This window comes from Ixodes scapularis, unplaced genomic scaffold, assembly GCF_016920785.2.
Source record: "Ixodes scapularis isolate PalLabHiFi unplaced genomic scaffold, ASM1692078v2 PGA_scaffold47__10_contigs__length_4178495, whole genome shotgun sequence".
NCBI lineage: Eukaryota > Metazoa > Arthropoda > Arachnida > Ixodida > Ixodidae > Ixodes > Ixodes scapularis.
Genome location: NW_024609876.1, coordinates 2,443,731 through 2,469,057, shown reverse-complemented (window position 1 = coordinate 2,469,057; position 25,327 = coordinate 2,443,731). Strand labels below are relative to the sequence as shown.

The 25,327-nt window shown below is 46.5% G+C and overlaps 1 long non-coding RNA gene across 1 annotated transcript in view; it reads left to right on the top strand.

Moving 5' to 3' along the window:
* The first annotated feature begins 8,587 nt into the window (after positions 1-8,587).
* Positions 8,588-25,327, top strand: part of LOC115318967 — a 22,392-nt gene continuing 5,652 nt past the window's right edge. The window contains exons 1-2 of the long non-coding RNA XR_003918373.3: positions 8,588-8,641; positions 9,951-9,983. This is a non-coding gene — a long non-coding RNA (uncharacterized LOC115318967). The remainder of the gene's footprint in view (positions 8,642-9,950; positions 9,984-25,327) is intronic.

Here is a 25,327-nt window from a genome sequence, read left to right as displayed (position 1 = left end):
AAACTCCTAATTGTTTTTGATTTGTGAAGTTCTCCCCCCCCCCCCCCCCCCCCTAGGTTTAGGTTCCCACGTCCAGGGCACCGCAGGCTACCGCTATTTCTCTGGCCCGAGCGATCAGCTCTCGCTGTTGCTCAGGGCCCGAGCCGAGTAGGGCAGTCTCCCAGGAAAATGTGGAAGGATTTGGTATGGGTCGGGATCCCTTCTCCGAGTGGAGTCGGACAGGTCCAGGTACAGTGGTGGAGTGTGGGGGTCGGGGAATTGCAGCCCGGGCATGTGCCTCGACAGCTGCCAGGAAAGAAGAGGTGAAGTTGATGTAGATTTGGGAAAAGTCTGTGTTTGTATGCGCCTCCATTCGGTAGCCTCGCGTCTGTTTAAGTCTTTGTGTGAAGGTGGATATGTCCTTCGCTCAGATCGGTAATATTCTGTAACCTGATTAAAAGTTTTGAGTAGCGGACTTTGTGTGGGGCGCTCTTCGGTTTCGTCGTCTGACTGTTGACGGTTACAGACGGGTCTAGTCAAGTTGCTCTCGACCAACTCCTCTTCCCCATGCCGGGCTGCTCGGAAGGTCAGTCCTCGAGCGAGAGAGTTGGCACTCTCATTACCCTGAAGAAGATTGTGGCCGGGTGTCCACAGTATGCGAATCAAAGGGAGTTTTTTCTGGGTTAGCTGGGCTAGGATTCTTCTAATCTATTTGGAAAGGAGTCCTCCTGCCCAGGCCCTGCAAGCAGCCCGAGAGTCGGTGAGTGTGGCAACCGTTCCGTTTCGATCGTATCTATTTACGTGTTGGGTGCTAGTTATAGCTTAGGCTATTGCCGCCTCCTCCGCTTATGCGACGGACGGTGATCCGAGCAAAGAGGCAGCTGCTCGCCTTTCACCGTTCGGGCCGCACACCGCGATGCACCTGCCCGAGATAGGAGTAGAGTACCAGGCCGCGTCCACATAGAACACGTCCGGGTCTTCCTGATAGCGTCTGCGAAGGTACCTGACTCAGGCCAGTCTCCTTCCTGCGTGTACGATCGGGTTGCATGTTTTGGGGAATCGGCATTGTTCGGATCTTCGCGGCTATCGTCCGATGAGCCGGTCTCCGCTCCGATTCCTCTTCCTTTCGTGTTGAGTGCCCGTATCCCAATCGCATGAGCAGTGCTCGCGCCGTCCGCGTGCGGCCGAGCCGAGTCCTCTGCCCAATCTCTTGTGCCTCGACGAGTTCCTCTACCGTATTATGTAGTCCTAGTTTAAAGAGTCTTTCTGTTGAAGTGTGTTGAGGTAGGCCGATTGCCGTCTTCACCGCGATGCGCAGTGTAGTGTTCAGCGAATTAATCCGCCCCCGACTCAAGTTATGGTAGCAAATGTGATAAGTTACCCGGCTGACTATCAAAGCCTGCACAGTTCGGATAGAGTTTCCTTCCTCGAGTCCCCTTCTTCGGTTGGTGACTCTTCGGATGAGGCAAGCCGTCTGTTGGCTCTGTTTTCGGATCATCTGGACGGTGAATGTGGCTTTCGTGTCTTTTTCTAAGTATAGTCCCGAAATCCTTAATCTGTCCGTCTTGGGTACGGCTCTGCCGTCTATTTCGACAGTAATGTCCTGGAGTATCTTATTTCTGGTTGGCCCCAGGATGAGGAGAATTCCGGATTTGACCGCCGCGTATGAGAGCCAGATTCTTTTAGCACCTGAGTAGTTTCAGCCGCCGCCTGTAACGCGTCCTGAATTTCGCCGTCCGAACCTCTGTCGGCCCAGACCGTGATGTCATCTGCGTACAACGCGTGCCTGATGCCCGGAATAGCGTCTAGCAGGGCCGGTAATCCCGCCATTGCAACGCTAAATAGTATTGGTGAGAGGACCGACCACTGAAGTGTACATTTTCCCGTGAGTTGGATGAGGCCGGAGCGCAGCTCCCCGATATCTAAGGTGGCTACTCGGTCGCTGAAGAACGAACGCACGTAATCGTACATTCGATTTCCGCATCGAGACCGGGCGAGACCTTCCAGTATCGCGTCATGAGACACGTTATCGAACGCGCCCTTTAAGTCTAGTGCGAGTACGGCTCTGGTTTGGGCTCTGCTCGGGTGATCGAGGACATCCTTCTTGAGTTGCAAAAGAAATTCTTGCGTGGAAAGATTGGGTCTGAATCCGAACATCGAGTATACAAAAAAGCTCGTCCATTCCAAGTGCGGCTAAAGTCTCCGGAGCACTACGTGCTCCATCCGTTTGCCTATGCACGACGTGAGTGAGATTGGACGCAAGTTCTGGAGTGAGAGTGGCTTGCCTGGCTTGGGTATCAGCGTAATGTCCGGTCTTTTCTAAGCCCGAGAAAGCTCGGCCGTGCTCCAGATGCGATTAAAGTATTCTGTTAAGCCCTAAATCGAGTCGTCTTCTAGCTTTTTTTAAGATCCTATATGTGACTCCGTCCTTTCCGTGGGTTGTGCTACGTCTAATGTGTAGTAGCGCATTACGAACTTCTTGCTCCGTGATGTCTGCGTCTAAGGGATGTTCGTCTTTCTCGTCTTTGCATTCCGGGTACTGGTGATAGTTTGGTCTGGGCCCTGCCGCGATGTATCGTTCAATCAAAGTTTCCCAGGGACGACTTCTTTCCTCTGCACTTAGTGTGTGGAGAAGCTTAGCTAGGGCCTTATTGGTCTCCGTTCTGGCCTTTGTCGGATCCAAGAGGTTGCGGAGTATGCTCCATGTCTTTTTCGTGCTTAGCGCGCCCTGGAGTTGATCGCACATTTTGTGCCAGTTAGCTTGAGTGAAATCTTCAGCGTATTGTTTGGCTTCCTGCGTAAGCTCGGCAATGCGCTTCCTGAGTGTCCGGTTGTGTTTCTGTTTCTTCCACCTCTTCGTGAGGCCGTGACGGGCATCCCACAGGTGGAGAGGTGCGGATTTATCTCGGGAGTTTGATCGGTGGTGAGCACCGTTTTTGAGGCCCTTTTCACGTCCGCCTGAACCTGCTCTCCCCAGTGTTCTAAGGCTCCGTTGAGCCGTGTGATGGGGTTCCCTTCTGCCTTTGCAATGCGTAGCTGACGGAAAGAGTCCCAGTTTGTGTGTGTCTGTGGTTTGCCTCGTTTTTTTTTTCCTATGTGGTTGGAAACTGCAATTTCCAGAATGTGGTAATCAGAGCCCACATTTTCCTCGAGATTGGCCCAAGTACAGTTTACGCGCGCTTTGGCGAGAGAGATATCCGGGCAGGTATCCCGGGAGACGCTGTTGCCCACGCGTGTGGGCTGCCCCGGTTCGTTGAGGAGGGTTAGTCCGAGGTTTTCTATGACGACCATGAGCTTCCTACCCTTTGGGGCGTCTCGCGGGTAGCCGAGAACCCCGTTTGGCGGGTTAAAGTCTCCCACTTTGAGTAGGGGTTGTTCCTTCTCGGGCAAGTGATGCGGAGTGCGTCCCGAAAAAGTTCATCGAACACGTCTTGCGTTCTTTTTGGAGAGCTATATATAGACGTTTAAGAGGAAGAGACTGCACTTTTCTCGATCCCTGGCCAAGAGTTTGAGAAAGACGTGAGGTACGGGCGCAGCGAGTTTCTGTTCTATTACGGGTACGTGTTTGGCTACCAGTGTGGCGACTCTTGCCTCCTCGTCTTCGCCTTCTCGTTCTGGCAGAAGGCTACGCAACCTGAGAGCGAGGGCACGTTGCCTGTTTCTTGTAGGGCTACGGCGACAGGCTTGCAGTCTCGCGACGTGAGGAGCTGCGTTAGTGCTCCCCGTTTAGGGCGGTAGCCTCTGCAGTTTTACTGCCACACGAGACCCAATTCCTCCGCCTAGCACTCGGTGTTAGTTCCGGTCATATGCATGTCGCCGTCACTACTGCCTCCCCCCGTTTCCATCGTGGGAGCAGCAAGCTACACTCGTGTTTTGGCTGTATGGCCTCAGTCACAATCGGGCTGGGTGTTTGGGCCGCGACAACTTGCAAGATTATCGGGTTCCCGGTTTGGCTAAGGGAGGAGGTCGTTAGCTCGTTGATTAGACCCGTCTCTTTGAGAACCAGATAAAATCCTTGCATATTAGTTCGAATTTAGCTGTTTGTAATTCTGCGTGGAGAGCTCGTACCTCTCTGTTGAACTCCTCAGGTGTTACAAAGTCTGGTTCTTTTTGGGTTTTGTTGCTCTGCTGTTCGATTAGGGTTCGTTTGGCCGGAGGTGGTTTGGGACTTGATTTCCCTGTTGCCGATCTCGGGTGCACTTGGGTGTTTGTTTGTGTGGTGTGTGTGGGATGGGGTGTTTTGATAGAGGGTTGGGGTGACTGTCCTGCTCGGCTCACCTGCTCTCCTCGGGCTGGACTGCCTGTCGCTGTGAGGCCCTGGAATTCTCTCTGGTTCTGCGGACCTTGTGCCGTCCGCTTGGTTTTCTTTCTGGGTTTCTTTTCTTTTTTCCCAATGTCTCCGGTGCCGGTCTGTACTCGCTCGGTACGGGTATTCCCATCGTTCGTCCGTGGCAGAAATGCTGGTTGCCCGGGTCCCATCCCGGTGCCTGTGTGAGGGCCGCTGCGTAACTCTCCGGACCCGCGTTGGCCAGAAGAGCGTAAGGGTTTGTTGTAGCGACTCCTCTTTTTCTAGCGCCGGCCATTGGTCGAATAGCGAGGTCATCGTTGGCGGTGAAAGTTGCCGCTACCATTGCAGTAGTGGCTATCTAGCGTTGGTATTGTTTTGGTTCTGCTGTTTCTTGATTTCCTTGCACTGTCTCCGTCTCTGTTGCTGTTCCGCCCTCTGCTGGTCCTGGAGCAGCCCCTTGTTATACGGTCCACGCCTTCTCGCCGGGCATTTGGGATTTTTGGACGGATGTTGTCCCTTGCAGTGTATGCAGTAGGTTGAGCATTCGTGCTCCTCCATATCTTCGTTGAGGAGGCTGCATGTAAAGCACTTGTTCTGCTCGGGGTAGGGGCATACGTCTCCTCTGTGCCCTTGCCCAAGGCAGACAACGCAAACCTGCTCCTTGGGAAAGTAGGGTTTGCGCCAGCATTCCATCATTCCGAAGCGTACGAAGCGTGGAACCCTGATTCCTTGGAATGTGATAAGCGCTGCATCAGACTTGCCCATCATGCGTGCGCTGAGAACTCTGGGGCCTTTGGGTCCCATCGGTCTGATTTTCTTGGTTAGATATTCGGTGCAGAACCCGAATCCGATCTTGGTTATGCCTCCCTTTGCAGGAGTCGTCCGGAGCGGCGATGTAGGCTCCAATGTCGTAGTCCTGCCTGTTCAAACTTAGGTGTTTCACTCGGGCCAGTCTTTCCGCCGTGCCGACGTCGGGTGTACTGAAGGTCATTAGGTTCTGGTCCTTGCGAATCCGGATTGTCGAATCTTCCCCTCCTGCTCCTTGAGGCTAGTGCGTTCAAGATCTCTTGGGGGGCTTTTTCGGCAAGTGTGAGCCCACCGAAGGGCCTAATAGCTACCTTGTAGTGATCCCTGGGAAGTGGTGGGAGTCTTTCGGCCACCGGCTTTCGTTTGGTCTGGGAGCCGCCATTTTTCGCCGGGTTCTTTGTGGGAGCCAACGGGGGTTTCCGGTTTTTCCCGCCTTTACCAGTGTCTGCCGCCATGTTGCCCCTCGCGCTCTCGCGTGTCGAAGCTTCGGGAACGTTGTCCGGGTTTTGGAGATTTCGTGCTGATCTGTTGTCCCCCCCGCCTTAGAATCTCGGTTTATGGGAGGCTGTTTTTCTCGTCCTGGTGAACGGTGGTGCAGTCCTCGGAGCTTCCATACCCTTCTCCCGTTGTATGGGTTCGGGATCTCTGGAGTTCCGACGTATCTCCTGGGGGCTCGTGGTATCGGTCTCACTTGTCCCTAGGGTCCTGGTTCATGCCCTCGTGGGGTGTTTCGGCCATTTCGCCCTAGAGGCACCCTGGCCAAGGGCCAATGCCACGGGCAGCCGTCCAGGAGCCCTGGCTGGCGAAAATCTTGGTACCCCTGATTCTGATCAAGATGATCACCGAGGAGGTGGTTGGACCCGGTGGGGCCAGTTGAAGAGATGATCCATGAGCAGAAAAATCAAGCTCGGAAAAACACGTCCGCACTCTTTTTGCACCCCATACAGTTGAACACCTTAGAAACTCAGGGAGTGTCGAGTTCCTAGCGTCTTTATTATCAATTTGCAGCAGCTGGCGGCATTAGCCAAAAAGAGCGCCGCAGAAGAAGTCACACAGCGCGTGCAATGATAAGCCCTGCCTTTCTTAAAGAGGCACTGACACCTTCAAAATATTTTTTTTGTGTTTTTTTTTTCTTTGCTATAGTACGGTACAAGTCAAGAAGGTAGCGGCAAATGCCCCTCAAAGGGAATCATATAACCCTCCGCCACCTCCGCATCCAATAGCGTCCCATCGTTTCCGTGACGTCGCGACCAACGCGCGAGGGGGGTCTTGCCTTTCTGTACATATTTGCTTTATCATCCGACTTTGACTTTGCGTTGTGGAAGCCACGAGAGGGAGATTAGTGTTTTCCCGCTCCGATGGAAACAAATACGACTTTCGTGGATTAGGTTCCCTCTCCGATGAACACAAAGGCTGCTTTCAGGGGCTCAGTTCCGATTAATACAAAGGTCGTTTTTTTAAAAAGCGGGATCGGAGACAAGTTGGCCTCACTCTGTAGCGAATATCTATCCATTGAAGCGGAACAAGGAGCGTTTCCAGTGAACTCTTCTTTCGACCGCAGAGGGATTTGAAACCGGCGCATTACGCTTGTGGGAGGAGCTCCTCCTACCTTCTTAAGTTGTAACCGAGTATAGGCGTTTCACTATGGTGTCAGAAGACTACCCAGTCAATATTTTGCTACAGCGTCACGTATATTTCAATAAAGTAAAAAACCCAACTGCTTGAAACTGAAACCGAACTGGGGAGGAAGAAGAAATATAGAGGAGGAGAAAGTTACTAATGCTTACGTAACTGTGCAGCCTTTTTTTTTTTTTCATTCACTGATTTGCAACGTTTTAAATTGCAAAAATGTCCCAAAAGCCAGTTGAATTCATGATTAAAAACGTTTGCTTGATACTACGGCATTTACGTGCATTTGTGAAACAAGTCCTGCTACGGTTTGAGTGACGTGTGACAACTAGCCAACGAAGGCTCTGGTCGACTAATCGATAGACCTCTCTCTCGACAAAGAGAGGCTTCTTGGAGTTCGTGTTCAAATCTGTTCGTCACGGATATTGTGGGACGTATGGATACGATCGACAGGTGAGAAACAACTTATTTACGGGCTTTCTTGTTCATGTAGGACGCAAGTAAGATGCTGCAATCGTTTTTTTTAATCGCATGATAAATTGCAATTTTGTTCCTTGTCATTATTCGTATGCAGTTGCGTCGACATCTGTAAATATGCGCGCCAATCTAGTTTTCACTGGAAGATGAAAATCAAGTTTGTGTGATTATTGAAAGTGAGTTGTTTGTGGTTCTGTGTTTATTTATACTAAAGTTATTTTATTGCCTTTTCCGCGTTTATACTAGAATCTTAACTGTATTAAGGTGATAGTATTATTATATACAAAACAAGTTATGTTTTGTTCTAAGGCAGCTCGAGCCCATAGGGAGAAGTAAATTAGTAGACTAAGTAGTAAGTTTAGTACCCCTGCCACAGGGAAACGTTAATATATTTTCATTCAGTGATATAGGATTTAATCAGTTCGCGGTCTTGAGTGATTATACGAGCGCCGCAAGCGGATTTGTCGACCCTATAATGTCATTCGATCGAAATTACATTAATTTTGCCATGTGGCCGGGGTATGATGCAAGAATTCAGTGACTGCACGCGATAACGTCGCTTACATGATCGTGAGAAACGCTTGTCTTGCCTTGTCCGCGTTGACTATGTCTACCTGATTTTTAACTGTTCTGTTTTGCTGTTTCAAAATCACTGCGTGTCTCGCCATTTTGTCAAAGTATTTCTGTATAAAATATGCATTCCTACAACAATAATTGCATGACTCAATGTTTTCGACTTAAAACAATCACATTTTTCGATAGACGTCTTGTACGCATACCTCGTGCCATTTCGTACCGATTATTTAGCGGTGTAATATTTTGCTCGTGTAATAAAATGTTTTCTAGACCCGTTGCTATGTGCAGCTTTCATTTTAGCTAACAAGACGCGCGTATGCGACTAAAAACGCGTTACGACGGTCGATCTACGCGCGTTGCATTCGCTTCGACGCGCGCCCCCGATGGCCTTCCTTTGCGACGTCACGAGAAGAGCACTACGGCCTTGTCTTCTAGGAGGTGTTGCGCCAACCCGCCCAAGAGAAGGAACGGGGGAAACCAGGAGAGCGAAGCTGGAATTTTCCCGCTCTCCCCCCCCCCCCCCCCCCCCCCCCTCCCCTCCTCCCGAACCGGCCAGGAGGGACGGCGCGGATGGGGCCGTGGTTGAATTTCCCGGCCGGTTTGGGAGGAGGGGGGGCGGGAAAATTTTAGCCCCGCTCTCCTTGTTTACTCCGGGAGAAGAGTACGTCTCCTCCCGGTTAAAAGTTTGCGGTTGCAAGTAAATTAATTACTTGTAATTAGTCCCGTACAAGTCTGACTTCCTAGGCGATCCCAGTCTCGTTCTTCTCTCACAATTTGTAATGAGCGTCGTTCAAGTCTGAGTTTCATGATAATCCCCGTCTCGTTCCTCTCTCACAGCCTGATGCGGAAGGAGCTCCGGCCGATATCGGGACAGAAATTCCTCAGGTAAATACTGGGTAGCCTTCACAGTCACTGATTGGCCCCAGAATCGGTTCAACACTATAATACACGTATCTCGAAAAGTGACCCAAATTACGAATCACAATTAGATTTTTTTGTGAAGTTAGCGAATTTTCAAATTTTGTTCGAGAGGCCGAGAGGGGCTACTGGCGCAAATCTTCGATCATAAACCAACTGACCCAAATGGCCATCCTAATGGAGCTACTGGCAACACTGAATATGTGACGTCAAAGGATGTAATATGGGGGCAGCACAGCTTGGTGTCGACGAGTTACAAAATGTTGATAGTTTGAAATGAATGCTGGAAAAGCTTACGCAAATCGGAAAGGAAAGGGCAAATTACCTTGTCTCTTAGACAACCTGCTCGGCTTGCAAGCTACACAGCACGTGATTTCCACACACTCAGCGTGGTAAAATTTGAATACTGGTGTTGGCCCAAACTTTCTTTGCCGTTTTCTTAGCTATCTTCAATTTAAAGATAAAAAATAGCATACCTATAAAACTAAAGCCTGGGTATTCCGAAAATCTGTTTAGCATGGGTAGCTCAAAAAACAGCCAGGGTTACTGTTTCACGAGGGGTCGTTCTGCTAAAGGGGAGGAGTGAACGGCGCTGTGCAAGGAGCCTGCCCTGCTTTTCTGAACCTGCAATAGGGTATAGAAAGTGAAGGCAATACTGATTTGTTCTCTAGTATACACTGAACAATCATTGAGACCTGCCTCCCGCGCGAAGTGCCAGGGTTCGATCCCTGGAAGCGACGCGTCTTTTGTTTATCCTTGCAAATTAGTGTTCTAGTAAATTCGAGAATCCTGTTGCTTGTTCGAGGTGCGAATGTTCTCGTCGCCGAACCTACTAGGCCGATTGTTCCAGAAGCCAGCGCTTGTACATAAGGGGATCCCTATGGCGATCCTCAGTCAGTCTCGCTCCAGCGTTCGACTGTGCCCTTGCGGCGACTTCGACGCCCGCGACGCTGTGCTATTATCTTCTGTTTCCTTTTTATTTTTGGGCACAAGTTCGCCACATTAAACGTTCAGTTTACTCAGTTATTCGCCGCCTCATCACTTGTCACTCGTGACCCCAGATTACCCTAGCGATTACTTCCAAATAAATATGTTCAAATATACACAAAATTACTTTAAAAAATGTTTGGTTACAAGTAAATTAATTACTTATAACTAGTCCCGTACAACTCTGAGTTCCTTGACGATCCCCGTCTCGTTCTTCTCTCACAATTTGTAATGAGTGTCGTTCAAGTCTGAATTTCATGATGATCCTCGTCTCGTTCTTCTCTTACAGCCTGCTGCCGATCTTGGGGCAGAAATTCCTCAGGTAAATACTGGGTAGCGTTCACAGTCACTGATTTGCCCCAGAATCGGTTCAACACTATTCGCAACTCCAACGCCCTATAGGTGGCGGGGCGGTAGTTCCAGGATGGCGGAAGAGACGCGGATAGATTCTCCAGGATATCACGTGCGCCTGCTCGCTGGCGCTGTTCAGCGCGCTAAAAATGGTTTATTTGTCTACAAATGCGAAGCGGTTAGGGTGGGATCATATTACAGGTGACAGAGATGCTGATGCACGTTAGGAAAACGAGCATGCTGTTATTTAGAAGTTGCAGAAACCTCAAATTGCAAAGCTTTGTGGTGAGCGAGCGCGTTTTAGGCACCGGCCACGTTACTGTTTGTGGCAGAATATTTTTGAGTGTGATGAAGATATGTTCGCGCCTGGCCATTAGTGCTCTAGAAAGAGAGCCGCGAACGGTGACCGTCAAGCTTCGGAAGGGCAGCGTTCACAGTATTTGTGTCTTCGCGTCACAACACCACAACTCGCTGCTCAACGTCTCGGTTTTAGTGCATTGCAGCACGTAATCAAACTGCTCTCTGGGTATTGATAGAAAGTTTGCTACCGCAGGCTACCGTGCGGTGTGGCATTACAACCGCAAGATCGCGCTGCGCCTTTCAAGCACAATTATCCGTGCGCGCCAGGAACGTTGTCGTGCTCATCACTCTGAAAAATGGTGTAGTCCTCACACCCCTTGTCACATATACGATACTTCAAAACTTCAGTTCGCCGTGCAGCCCACTGACGTCAAACTGACGGCCCCAACTTTTACGAGAGGCTGGATGACGGCGCAATATAAGATATTAAACATCTAAAGTATGCATCGAAGAGTACAGGAAAAAAAAACACCGAGGTTTTGCAGCAAGGGCAAGAAAACCCCGATTACTTTTTTTTTTTTTTACAGTCATTTACATTTATTTAGGCTATTTTAATAAGTTGCACAACTCGGCTATCAATTAAGCCGCTCATGAAAGTGGGTAGCGCCGGTTGAACGTCCGTGCGCTGAACTTACGTCCAACTTAAGTTTAGGGGTGTCGTACGCTCTGCAAAAACTGCCTATTAACATAATCGGCGTGTTTAGGGGTTTTCTTTATAGCTCTATCAAAAATAAATGTTTTAATATACCGTACATTTTTTGTACCGTGTTATTTGCAACATTGCGGTCCCTCTGGCCAAACCTGCGCATCCTAAGCTCTCGTCACGAACGGCTGGCTAACACAGACGCACTTGAAATGCTTCGAGCATTTCTTTATTTGCTTTCCCTATTGAAAATTCCATCAACGTACGTAATTTGGGACACTGACTGCCAGTCAGCAGCCTTGGTGGAACGTGATGGACCATCAGACGTCATCTGATGGTCCATCAGATGACGTCTGACTGCCACTGCCAAGGGAATTTCATCAACAAGGGCAGCATTTATATAAGAGTAAACTATACGCACTCATAAATATCGCCAAATGCCTCAATAAAACAAAAAGCTCGAGAAAAAAAAAGAAAAAAAAAAGCAGGACCACCGCGGATCGAACCCGCGACCACTTGCGTACGAATCGGACACGGTAACCGCTATGCTACGCCGCTTTTTTTTTTTTTTTTTTTAGAGAACTAGATTTCACCATCCGCTTTATATGAGATGCTTCGGTTGCAAATGCAGTTAAGACTTCAGCATGTTATGCAAAGCACTCGCACGTCACTCGCCGTACTTGAGTTCTACTCACCTGCCATGTAGAGCACTTTCGCGTCGTAGAACGATCCGTTTGTTCGCGCGTCACCGGCCCAGTAGACCTGGTACACCTTGTCGTCTTCAACTACACCGCTAAAGTCCTTTACATCGTCGGAACTCACAACAGGCTGGGTCTTGTCGAGTAGAAATTCTACTAAAACATAAGACATTGTAGAGCCCGGGCAGGATCGACAGGTTGGAGCAAGCGGGCAAACAAAACGAGTCGAGAGCGATCGTTCATGAAAGCTCGGCGAAGCCTCTATGGGCGAAGCGAAGTGCGAAGTGTCGTTTTCGGCGCTTCGGCGGGCTTCTGATCAAGGTTGTCGGTCGGTTGCTTGTAATATCTCTAACGTCAGCGGTTTTATGGGCTCACGTCCCGAAATCGTTTTCTCGTGCATAGATTACTTTTTGTATTCATAGATTTGACGAAATAGTAGTATCCGAACGAACTTTACGTCCTTTGACCGTACGTCTGTCTGCACGTCAAAGCTTTCTGACGTACAGTCAGAGACAATCGATGTACAGTCAGAATCACCACCAAAGACATCCTGATGGCATTTCGCGGCGGCCGACTGCCACCAGGAAACCATCAGAAAACCGACTAGCGGGGTCTGACTGGAGTTTGACTGTCGGTCAGAGTAACCTGTTTGCCAATCAGACATGCTTGACGTATACAGTCAGGCACAGTCAGCGGTCCACTAGAAAACATTGACTGCCAAACAGGATTACATTGATGGATTTTTCCTTCGGGTTGTAATTACCTGAAAGCAAGTGCCGGTATTCTGTATTTTTAAAGTGCTTGCAGTAAACGGTCATGTTCCTTGTAACGGCCTTAAAGCGCGAACCCATTTCCGAATTGTATTGCTCGACGTACGTTGCGCGACGAGTTTCTCCTACTTATAGCAAAGCTTCATTATTAGCGGGAGCGTTTTCCGTCACGTTGAGCTCAGATTCAGCTGGCGGCCATGCACAAGACCAGAAATCCGCAGCGTACGCGATACACGAGAGGTCCCTAATGAAATTAGACATCCCGTTCCTTCGTGCAAGGCTGTTGCACGGCGGAGCACAAGAATTCCTTTTTTAACGCGCTCACTCTTTTTGTTAAAACGGCTTCACGCCTCAAGGCCCACAGTCCCTGCCACCGTTTCCGCGCCGCCGTCGCCGCCGCTGCCGTCCCCGCTCCTCTGGTTCTCCGTTCGTCCGCGGGAGGGCGAGCGGCGCGCTGGAGTTGCGAATAATACACATTTCTCAAAAAGCAACCCAAATCACGAATCACAATTAGATTTTGTTGTGAAGTTAGCAAATTTTTAAATTTTGTTCGAGAGGCCGAGAGGGTCGAGCTACTGGCGCTTATCTTCGATCATGAACCAACTGACCCAAACTGCCATCCTAATGGAGCTACTGGCAACACTGCATATGTGACGTCAAAGGATGCAATATGGGGGCAGCACAGCTTGGTGTTGACGGGTTACAAGATATTGATAGAGTTAAATGAATGCTGGAAAAGCTTACCACAGCAAATCGAAGGGGAAAGCGCAAAATGCCGTGTCTTTTAGACTACCTGCTTGACTTGCAAGCTGCACAACTCGTGACGTCCCCACACTGAGCGTGGTAAACTTTGAATACTGGTTTTGGCACAAACTTCCTTTGCCGCTTTCTTAGCTATCTTTAATTTATATATAAAAAAATAGCATGCATATAAAACTAAAGCCTGGGTATTCCGAAAATCTGTTTAGTATGGGTGGCTCAAAAAACAGCCAGGGTTACTGTGTCACTTTAAAGAGCCCATGAAAAAAAATTTTGGGCTGGGATAAATCAATTTAGATTGGGATTTTACTAATAGCACATTGTTCAGTAGGCCAAAAAAAAAATGTTGGAAAGTCAAAAGCCTGAGTTTCGGTACGAAAATTTGAAAACGCAGCGGACTATTTCGTACCTCCTTCCCTTCGTAAGCTCTCTGCCTTTTCACTGTGATACATCCGCGGTCCCCAAAGTGCGTCACCGGGTACAAACGCACGTCACACGACACCGGACCTCACTTATTCCCTTCACCCCTATAAGCTGGCATTGCGGTGGAAGCTACGCGCTTGCCGGACCATTCAGCCGCCTCCCTTTCATCACTTGAACTCATTCACTGCGCGTGGGTATGCGCGAGAGAGCGCAGTGATGTGATGGCTGCGCCCATCGCGTCAAGCTGCGCCAAGGGGCTAACCCTGCTACATCCTGCTACTTTTCGCCAAAATATGGGTAATATGCGCCAAGCCTGCGCCAAAGGACCAATTTAGATCGCCTTTCAAAACTGAAACTAACCGTACTGTAGTTGAGCAGGCGAGTGTTATGTGGCGCAAGCGGCCACCTGACACAAAGTACCGTGCATAAATAGGATACGAACACGGCATTTCTGCCGACGTCAAGCGCGTTTCAGCGGATTTCGTTGTCGTCTTTTTCGATGTACTCTCGCGGAGTGCTTTGTGTTCCCCTAGTAAAATGTTTGCTCGGACCATCCTTTGCGTAATCGCAAGTCGCTCGAAATTCTAACAAACGACGTTTTCCTCCCCTCTCAGGCCCGTGGCTTCCGCAGCATACTGCGCGCAACTGTCCTCCGTTCACCCCTAAGCTGACAGTGCTGAGGAAGCTACGTGCGCGTTGGGCCAGTCACACTTCAATCTTTTGCCCCGTGATCAGGCTCCCTTGTGCGTGCGCACCATAGAGTTACTACGATAAACGCTAGAGGTTCAGGTGGCGGTAGTGCGCTGTTGCATTTTGAAGCAGACAGCAAGCAGTCTAAATTTGACTCCCGGTAATGCATTCTTATACCCTTCGCGCTCGATTATAAGAGCAAATTCTGTTTAGTGTTGTGACAGAATAAGAAATTTGGGACGTTTTACAGTCGGATGTACAAAAATATATGTCAGTTAAAGCGTTTTTTTCTTTGAAATTCGTGGCGTTGAAAATCTGCCCTTAAATAGCCCAATGCACATGAATAATACGTGTTGAGCTTACAGACTGCTATTATAGCCACGTATTTACGCATATAGTCAATACTATAAAGCAGTGGTTCTCAAAAGGGGGTCCGCGCACGTTTGGAGTCCGCGAAGGCATTCTAGAAGTCCGCGAAGCCCTGCTTCATCAGTCAAGCTCGGCAATAAAGCTTTTCTTTTCTCATTTCGAAAAGAAATGTTTCAGTTTTCGGGCGAGTTTTTTCGTGTGTATGTCGAAAAGAGAGGTCTACTTCATACTAGCCCTTAGATATATCCACGTTTAAATTATTATTATATTTAACCTATAGCTTTTCCCTCCCCTCACCACGAACGGAATCCTCCATCATCTCCGCCGATCCACAAGGGGTCCGCGGAAAATCGCTGGTTGAGAAGCACTGCTACAAAGCATGAAAAGTGAATCAGCTTGACAAAACACCAAAAGGATGCTAATGTATGCCAAATCAAACAATCAAAACAGACAACAAGCATGGATTTATGGAACGAAAAACACATACTGGGATTAGTAACAAACTGTGCATTATAAGAAACTGCGTTTCCGTCATCTGGATGCTATTATAGCTTGAATAAACCCTATGCACTTTTTACTTGTTCTTTGAGAGCGCAACTCTTAGGCTCCCGTTTGCGGGTTGAGCGGCGTCGCCTTCGGCGCCGGCGTCGGCGTAACCGAACGTCGCATTTTGGGACATGTGACGTCACACGTTACGTCATGAGGGTTACCCAAGGAAACACTCACGAGGATTACCCGCATGAGGGCGCCCTTATGAAAGAAACCTTCAAGAGGGTTATCCTCACGAGAGTAACCCTCATGGGGTTTATCCTCGTGAGGATGATCCTCGTGAGGGTAACCCCCGTGAGAGTTACCCCCTTGAGGGTTATCCTCGCGAGGGTTACTCCCGCGAGGCACCCCCGTAAAGGCTACCCTCACGGGGATAACATGCACTCACGGGGGTTGCCCTCACGAGAGTAATCCTCACGAGGGTTACCCTTACGAGGGTAACCTTTACGGGGGTAACCCTCACGGGGGTTACGCTCACGTACGTAACCCTCACGGGGTAACCCTTACGAGGATTACCCTCACGGGGGTAACCCTTACGAGGATTACCCTTACGAGGGTAACCCTCACGAGGGTAGCCCCCGTGAGGGTTGCCCCCGTGAGGGTAAGCCTTGAGGTTTATCCTCGTGTCGTTCACTAGGGTAACGTTAAAACGTTACCCTCGTGACGCCACATGTGTCGTCATTATGGGAAACACGGGACGTCACGTAACGTATGACGTCATCGAATATCTAACATTGCCAATATTTCCGCTAAATTTATCGGAGAAGGAGGAGGCGCATACCCTTTCCCCCGTACCTTCCCTCCCCCTCCTCCTCAAGAGCTGCACTCCAATTCGTCGTTACCGAAAATTGTAAACGTCTTTCATGTTTTTTTGCTTGAATTGATAGCTTATATTGGCATATCATGCTGTACAACCTAGACCTGGGTCTTATCTTAATTTTTGCTAACTTAAACATTGCCGCAACAGTAAAAAAAAAACATTAGCTGAATAAATTACATTTTTATAATGTGAATAAAGCCACATTGTACCCGTTACGAGTAAAGGAACCATGCTGATTTCTATTATTCCCTGGCGAAGAGAAAAATATCATGTACGTTTTCCCATAGGAATACCCTATTGAAAATTCCATCAAGGTACGTAATTTGGGACACTGACTGCCAGTCAGCAGCCCTGGTGGAACGTGCCCTGATGGTCCATCAGACGACGTCTGACTGCCACTGATGGAATGTCCCAAATTACGTATGTGGTGGTCTTTGATGGAACGTACTGTGGTGGTCTTTGATGGAACGTATTGTGGTGGTCTTTGATGGAACGTATTGCGGTGGTCTTTGATGGAACATATTTGATGGAAGGTGTGATTGTGATCACTGCTGAGCTGATAGGATAGCCTAACCAAATTGCAGCATTGCCAGAGAAACTATTACATACTTTCGACTGCCATAGGATCACTGCAAGTCAACTTCAAGGAGAACAGCCAATAAAATGACAAGTAAAATGCAAAATCAAACCTGTTGTATCTTTATTAGGTCACAGAAAACGCCTGCCTTGAGCGATGCTCAATCTGAAAAGGTAAAACAAACAGCACAGTTAAAATAAATTAAGTTAAAGGAGGTGGTAACTGCAATGGTGAAACTGACAAATGGTGATTTGGAGCTCTTGTAGCAGGCAAAAACTGGTTTTGGGGCAGACATTCTCACTTTTGGAGCAAACATTTTACCAATGTTATTGCGTCATTTCCAATGCAGAAGTTCAAAAATGCTATAACAACTTGGAACCTAATGCCGGAGCTGAGGGTTTCTCAGCAATGGTGACAGCTGCTCATATTGAATTCGAACAAGGGAATAAGTGTGTACCCATCCTTATTTCTTGTTTTTTTTCTTTCACTTTTGAAATTTGATTTTTTAGGCAACAGGGACATTCCTTCACAAACGGGCCCACGTGCACCCAAAGCATGTTTCAGAGAAACGCCCTCGATGTCTGAACCTTTCGAGACGACCGTATACTTTAATTCACAAAACGTATGCGACTCAGCTGAAGCTAGAGAGCAAGCATGCATGCTACGACAGGCAGTCCCTTGCTTCCATGGATGAACACGAGCAGCAGACATATCTGAACTATGCTCACGGATGCTTTTTGTCTGCGCTCTTCATGAAACAATAATAATGAGCTGCGACATAGCGGTAATGCCAATAGCCCATCTGTAAAAAAATTTGCCTCTCTTACGGAGAAATTCTCTGGCACCTATGCTGCCGGAAAGGTCATCCGTAATTCTAATAACGGAAAAATCCTTTTAAACATATACACAATCCGTAAATAAAAGGACATTCCGCAAAACAGATTATGGAAAGTGCTCTACTATCCGTAACGCTATTCAAGAGCTGTCCATAAAACGGACTGGAATATGCATTCCGTAAAACCTATTACGGAAATCACTCTAGTATCCGTAAAAGTGCATAAAAGTTGTCGGTAAAAGGGCAAACAGAGTAGGCTTTCCGTAACTTATATTACGGAAAGCACTCTTGAGTATCCGTAATCCTATGGGGAGCGCAAGTTTGTCTGCTTCTTGCACAGGGGTTGCGGTAATGTCAGAAGGCCGAGCTCTTATTGGCTGATTGAACAAACAAAATAGTGCGTAGACCTCATGGTGTCTAGCATTCTGGTCTACCCACTATATCCTTCCAATCAAAGCCAATGAGAGATTGTCACCCTTCTGACATCACCGTAATGTCTGTGCAAGAAGCAGACGACTTACTCTCCGCATAGGGCGGTGTCAATAGAAAGGTAGGCTGTAAAATGAGCTCGAAGAATTAATGCCTTCATCTAGCAAGCTGAACTTATCAAAGGTTTTCTTTTTGAGACACAGATTCCCATGAAAACTTTTAAGGTGCAACTCCAGTCTGTGTAAAATAAAACTACATTATTTGAATTTGACAATGGGCACCAATGTATAGAATCGAGAGCTGCCACAACCTGTTGTGGAAAGCAGGCAACACAGCTGAGCAATGCATCTGCAGCAAGTTTCCTCAATGTCAGTTGTTTTTTCTTCTGTCAGTTCTGGCATTCAGACCAATGTGCACAATTATAGAAGGTAGTGGGATTACAAAACATTATCTGCAGTCTGAACGACCACGGCAGTCATTGCATTTTTAAACAGCGCTATAAAGCACCTTCTCGACAACACCAAACGTCACTCTCACTCATCTGCGTCGGCACTCATGCTTGAAAATAAAGAGAATGCTGTTTTCACATTCCACAGAGACGGAGCTGTGCCTTTACATGTCACAATGGTGTTCACTGCTAAAATAGACCTTTGGTAAGAATACAAGCTCAATGCTTGTAGGTGCAGATTTCTCCAGTTCATTTAACAGGCAGTCGCTTAGTGATGCTGCCCTATACATAAAATAATGTTCATTATGACGCTGATACAACCAGGTTTTCTATAAAAAAAAGTTACAGAATTTTGAAATGGAAAAGGATCTCTTTAAACGAATATTAAAAACTCTTTCCTATGCTGCTTGCAGCACTCATGCAATGTCACCTGAATAATTGATGAGAAAATAAGAAAAGTACCTTCGAACACTTTATTTGGGTCCTTGAAGAGCCAAAGTAGAGCCCCCTGTGGTGTTTGGCCTTTGTTTTCAGATGCTGCATGTAGCATGATGTGCTAAAGAGAAAACAGAGAAAAATAATTAAATATCTATATCAGATGCAAATTGAGCTTGTGCATAAAACACAGCCCCCCTCAGTCCATTTAATTATTAGCCATGAATCTTATACAAAAGTCAAATGGACATGGCCTCTAATTGTTCATCCTGTGACCCGATATCTGAAACCAATGTTTGACTTGACGGTCTTGTTCTCCTGTTCCTTAGTCAAAACCGATACACTTCAAGCCTAAATTCGTTCGAAACTTAGAAAAAAATGCAAGGCCGGAATTGCAATAGTGATTTGGTTTATAATGTGAGGCATTTCTTGAGAACTGATGAACCAACCGGAAAACTCGATTCAGTTTGAGTAATGCTTTATTTCTAAGGTTCATGAGATGTTGCAGAAGAGTCTATGTAAAACTGGCTAAGCTCATATCCCCGACTTTCATAAGTTTGGGCAGCCACTCAAAATCTCCCATTAGAACGAAGGGCTAGTTGCACTCTTTCTCGTTGTCGAATCAGGTGGTCAGCCTTGAGTGCTTAGAGTGTGTGAACATAGAAACTTGATTTTCTCTTTAGATATCCCAGAAGGTTTTCACAGAACTGAGCAGGTGAAAGAGTGCATGTGTACTAAAACTGCTATGAAAAACTGGGGACTAAGCAGTAGCTTAGTCCATAGTCCCCAGTCTTACAATTTGGGAGCTCCATCCTACCCACGTTTGAGCACACCTGTGCACACGTTTTTGAGTTGAGCGAGTGGTAAAAATTTACAGAGTATTTATATATGGCATGCAAGTCTGTTTGCAAGCTCCACACTTAGTGCACCTGATTACCCCCAAAATGTGATCTAGCCATTTCCTTTTCCCCCGAGTGCCTACCACTCAAGGAGCTTGCTTGGCCACCTCGTCAGCGCATACTGGCTGCGCATTTCTTTTGTTGCCCGTTGAAAGGAGGACCCTTCTTCATAATTTTCTCTGAGAGACTGTTCCGATGTGTGCGAACGATGCATTTTGGTGTACCTGCATGCCATATACTCCAATTTACAAGTTGGATTTGGAGCTGACAAAAGCATACGGTCAGATGCACGATTTTAAAAAGCTTTCTCTCTGCATGAGCGCTCATACAAACCAAGCTGTCATCATGTGCCTCTGCCCCTGCCTGTGCTAGAGTCAAATCGGTCACACAAACCATAAAACAGACCAACCGACTGGTGAAAAGTGACAAAAAGGTTCGCCCACAAATGCTGTCGAACTTAAAGTGAAAATAGGTCAAGCCGAGACGAGCAACCCATTAAAAAAAAGGTACCATGAAACTTTCATTACACCAGTTATTTTATATCTACAAGAAATAAATATGTGAAGCCAACCGCATAAAATTAATTTATAGAGACCATATCGGATCTGCACAGATGCGGAAAAAGCCAATCTTGTGGAAGGCCTTCTTAATAACTGTGGCCTTTGATCTAGTGAAGCTGTACAAGTTAGGATAGAATAAATGTTAGACAGATTTTTCTCCATACATTGTGGACAAATAGGCATCCGACTATGACTGTGGAGGGGAGGGGGACACAGGCAGCAGCTGCATCTTTCTTCTGCGTGCACCTCGACCAAGTCGTATTAATTTGGGTTGTGGGGACCTGTACCTGCATGTCTTGGCACAGAAGTCCGCCGAGCACAGCGATTTCTGTGCCAAGACATGAAGGCCACAAGACATTTTTCAAAGAATTAGGCAGCTAGCAGGACTAGTGGGCAGCGAAACCACTGCCACCCACTGTGAGAAAAACCCTGGTTAGATGTGATCAATATTGTTTAAACAGTTTTCAGAAGGGTGCTGTCAGTCACATCAAGTTTGCTTTTCTCTCAGACCATGCTAGATTTTAAAAACTGAACTATTTACTTGCCAGCAAAAAACATGTGCAGCCAACTCCACAAAATGACTTTTTCAAAGTGACCAATCGTCAAAAACTGCTCCACGTTGTACAATTCCAAATGTAGTTCCTGAAAAAAAAAAAAAATACAAACACGAATCACAATCTATACAAATGAGAGTTGCTTAAATCGTAGCTGGCTATAACTATCCAAGGTAATCCTGCAATACAATGGCCACAGGAGACTGCCAGAAATCAGCTGACTTGTGCTCCAAGAAATTCCTACAAACAAGACTTAAGAACCATGCAGTTCCCTTTACTTAAAGGTTACCTTATAATGTGTTAGAATATACAAGAAAACAGATTTCAAATCTTAGAGCAAGACCTTGTAGGCATCGACATAAACTAAGCGAAAAAATTATGCGATTAGAGGACCCTTACAATATTTGTCGCCTTGGGCAAGATACTTTATATAAAAAGACTACCTAATCAAGCTAGTTAAAAAACGTAGCCTATATTGGTTACTCCTAAGAGGTAATTCCATTATCTTACTTTACTTCTTTTATTAAACAAATAAACAAGGAAAACTAGGAACCGGCTATGCTCAGGTTTTTTGCACAAAGTGCCGGTATCAGTGTTATTACATCTTATACTGAAGCCGCAGTTGCTTTTCTAAATTTTCATCCAAAAGTTTTACATTACTGAAGGCAAGCACATCCATTTCCATCGCTGAACAAACTTTCAACTGGCACACTCGGTGGAATGGCTTGCATGCACAAGGATTTGTTCCTGGTTAAAACCTCAACAATATACAAAGCCATTGCCTCTGAGGTTACCTTTCTCCACCACTGCTCCTCACTGTAAGCACAACTTTTGGAGGGAGTTGAGAAAAAATATTCTCCTTGTTTATCTGTTGTCAGTGTTTTCTCTGCATTGCCAGCTGCGCTTTGTCATTGGAACTTGTCATCCATAATCCGAAGTGCATAATCTTTTTGGTCATTGTTTATCCATGACAATCTAGATATAAGGTATGCATCACATCATGCTCCTCAATGTAACTGTAATTAGAAAATTAACTCCAAAAGAACATTGCTACTTTTTTATTCAGTAAAAATAACGTGATACAGAACTTACTTCCCACGAACTTAGTGTGTGACAGTTAGTGTTACCAAGAAAACAATTGTTACATCAATATGTTGCTTGCAACGTGTCACTACTTAATACTACCTGCGATTCAAACGTGGCAAGTTCATCGGCTACAAAAAGCCAGCAGCAGGTCACCTAGTATGTTTGAATTTAGCTATAGTAACTAGATTCAAATGAATTTAGCATATTAGGTTTGAATCTAGATATAGTGAATAGTAACACCAGTTGGGGTCAAAACAATGTTACATGCGACGGACACTACTACAAAACTTGTCGGAAGTGACACCAGCTGGATCAGCGTTGTCTCCCTCTCAGAGTCGTGCTCGATCTGTAATAACTCACTTTTTACTTACCATGAAAATACACCAGCGAAGTTGACTCCGTAACTCGACTTGTTCAAATAGTTAAATCATAAAACGTTGCTCGACATTTCGTATCTTCTGAAAAACAAGACATACACAAGACTGTCAGAATGCCAGTTAAAGCAAGTGAGAGTAGCTTAAACCGCAGTTGGCACTGGACATGCAAAGTAACCCTGCAGTCCAAGCATGGCTGCAGGAGGCTGCAAGAGATCAGCCAACTTGTGCCCTGAAAAACCTCTACAAAACAAGAATAAACCATGCAGTTCCATTTTGATGTTAACTCATAATCTGCTAAAATATGCATTAGAAAAAGGCTTGATACATGTTCAAACTGGGGCTTTAGGGGCAACATGTTAGATGTGGCTGATATTGCTACAACAGTTGTCGAAAAAGTGACATCAGCTACTTGAGCGTTGCCTCCCCCTCAGGGACATGCTCATTCTGTAAGAACTCAGACTGGAGACTTACCATAAAAAAAATACAAAAGAGAAGTTGACTCCATAATTCAACTGGTTCAAATGGTTAAGTCGTCAAACATAGCTCGACGTCTTGAGGTGCACACTGTATTTTCTGAAAAACAAGACACAAGATTGTCAGACTGTCAATTTAATCAGGTTAGAGCAGCTTCAATAGCAGTTGGCACTGGACATGCTAAGTAATCATGCAGTGCAAGCATGGCTGCAGGTGGCTGGCAGACCGGCCGACTTGTGCTTTGAAAAACCTCTATAAAACAAAAAGAAAGAACCATGAGGCTTCACTTAGTTCAAAGCTTAAAAGTTACTATATAAAGGGGGGTGCAACGATTTCCGGACTTCGGTCAAAAATTTGTGGAGGTTGCTCTCCGACACTTCTGAAGTAAAGAACAGGAAACCGATTTCGCCTGCGCGTCCTCGTTGTTGCGTAAAAAAAAAGACAGCTATTGGCATTTCGGGCACCCCTCAACTCACTCCCAGTCTTCAGGGTCACACCTGGTCGCACTCCTAGTGACGTCATTCGGAGTGCCGTGTAGGTTCCCGTGTGCCATCCCGGAGGACGCTTCCTCTCCCTCTCTCTGCTGACATTAGCGGGCGTTATGCTGCAGCTTGGAGCCGAGCGAGGGCACGTAATCTTCTAGCCGTAGTTCCTTCGGCTGCCACTTGCGGCTGCAAGTGGGGGAAAAAGCTGGGCTTTTGTTTTGCGATTATGCAGCGGAATCGCAACATTCTTAATGAAGGAGATGTTTTCTGTATCCTCCGGGACGTGATAAACAACATAAAAATGACGAGATGCCAATTCTCTTAATCATAAAATCGTTGCACCCCCCCTCTAATAATAATACATTTATATATCAAACGAATAATTATTTTGCGCGAGAGCAAGGGGCAAAAAAGTTGCAAGGAGATAATTTGTAAAGTGGCAGGATGCCGGTTGCTGTAATTAAACAGACGCAGACTCCTAATAACACGGGATATGAATACCATATCATGTCGCCCACATCTGCCTTGACACTGTAGCACTCGCACTGCGTGCATGCATCACCGGTTCACAGCAGCATACCGCAGCAAATCATGTATTGGCTCTGGGGGCTCAAACATTTTACAGATCAACCATCTGTGGTTACAATTACAGGATGCCTTCCCGTTTTAAATAAACGAGTTGAAATAAGTTTTATTTGCATACAGTTCCCAGACTTCTGTGTGGGCTTTTGTGAGTCGTTTCAGTTGCTTTTTTACGATGGTGTGTCCTGGAGCATTCTCAGATTGAAAATTCGTACAACTGCCGAACCGTCCTATCCGATGAAAGTATAAACAAAATATTACATCATTCGCTTCGATATTTGAAAGTTCTGAATACTCACAAAGCCCTTTGTTACGCTTCTCAAAAGATTGGCATCAGTCACATTAGAGTTGTCTTCCTCTTAGGTACATGCTAGATGTCTAGGAATTCAAATTTGCACTTACCATAAAAAAACATGCAGGTTCAAGGGATTTCTGTGGAGACTTCATTTGAAGCCCTTCAGCATCGCTAAAATCTTGAGCTGGGCCGTCGTTCGCTTCACTGCTCCCATTTTCTTCAAGCCCTTCTCCAGGTTGATTTGGAAGATTGGTCTAGGAGGATATATTGCATCATCTAACATTAATGCCATGCCTGCTTCAAGCATACTCAGCCTGGTAAAGGTGAAGCCATTTATTTTCTACTATCAAGTCAGACTATGGTAGTGTTGGAACATGTTAAACCTGAATGACTGCTGAACAAGCACACATTCTATAGACCGACACCCTGTTTATAAGCAAGCCCGCGTTGGCCAGACCAGGTGTGAGCACTGTGCGTGCGCAAAAACCAAATTCGCGTAAAGTGAAGCGTCTGCGCTGTGCCGCAGACAGCGCCACCGCAGCTGTGCGACGTCAGTGCTGCGTGCTGGTCTATACAAGATAACCATGCTTCCCTGCCTTGAAAGTTACAGCCTAATGACAACCAGTGTTCCCACGTTATCAATTCATTATAAATATGCAGCAGCGTAATTCTTTGTAAAATTAGTACAGCTCAAATGTTTGTGCGAGTTGTGAAAAAGGGCGCTACGGCACGATATATGATAGGGTAATCTAGATTATGTCATTCTATGACACATCCTGTGGACTTGACGCATTTCAAGATTTTCTCACATTTGCATAAACTCGAGAGTGGCCAAGGCTTCCATTGAATAGGTAAATTCAACACGTAAAAAGCTCCAAACAAGACGCATACCGCCTTCAAGAATGGCATAGGCTCTTTAAACATTGGCCAATGCTCAGTGACAAGGAAGCAATTGTCGTTGAAGACGCCTCCTGAAAAAAATATGAGCTTGCATCTCAGACAATTTGAAACTGCAGGAACCGTGGCTATGTACCTTACAAACAGTCTGACTGAGGAGCCAAGATTAATGCACACAATTTTGCAGTCCGTGGAACAGTGGTATTACGCGCCCTCCTGAGTGGCGCCGTGCAAGTATTGAGCGGAGGTATATTGCTTTAATATACACATAGAATATTATGAGCATAAAAATGAATATCAA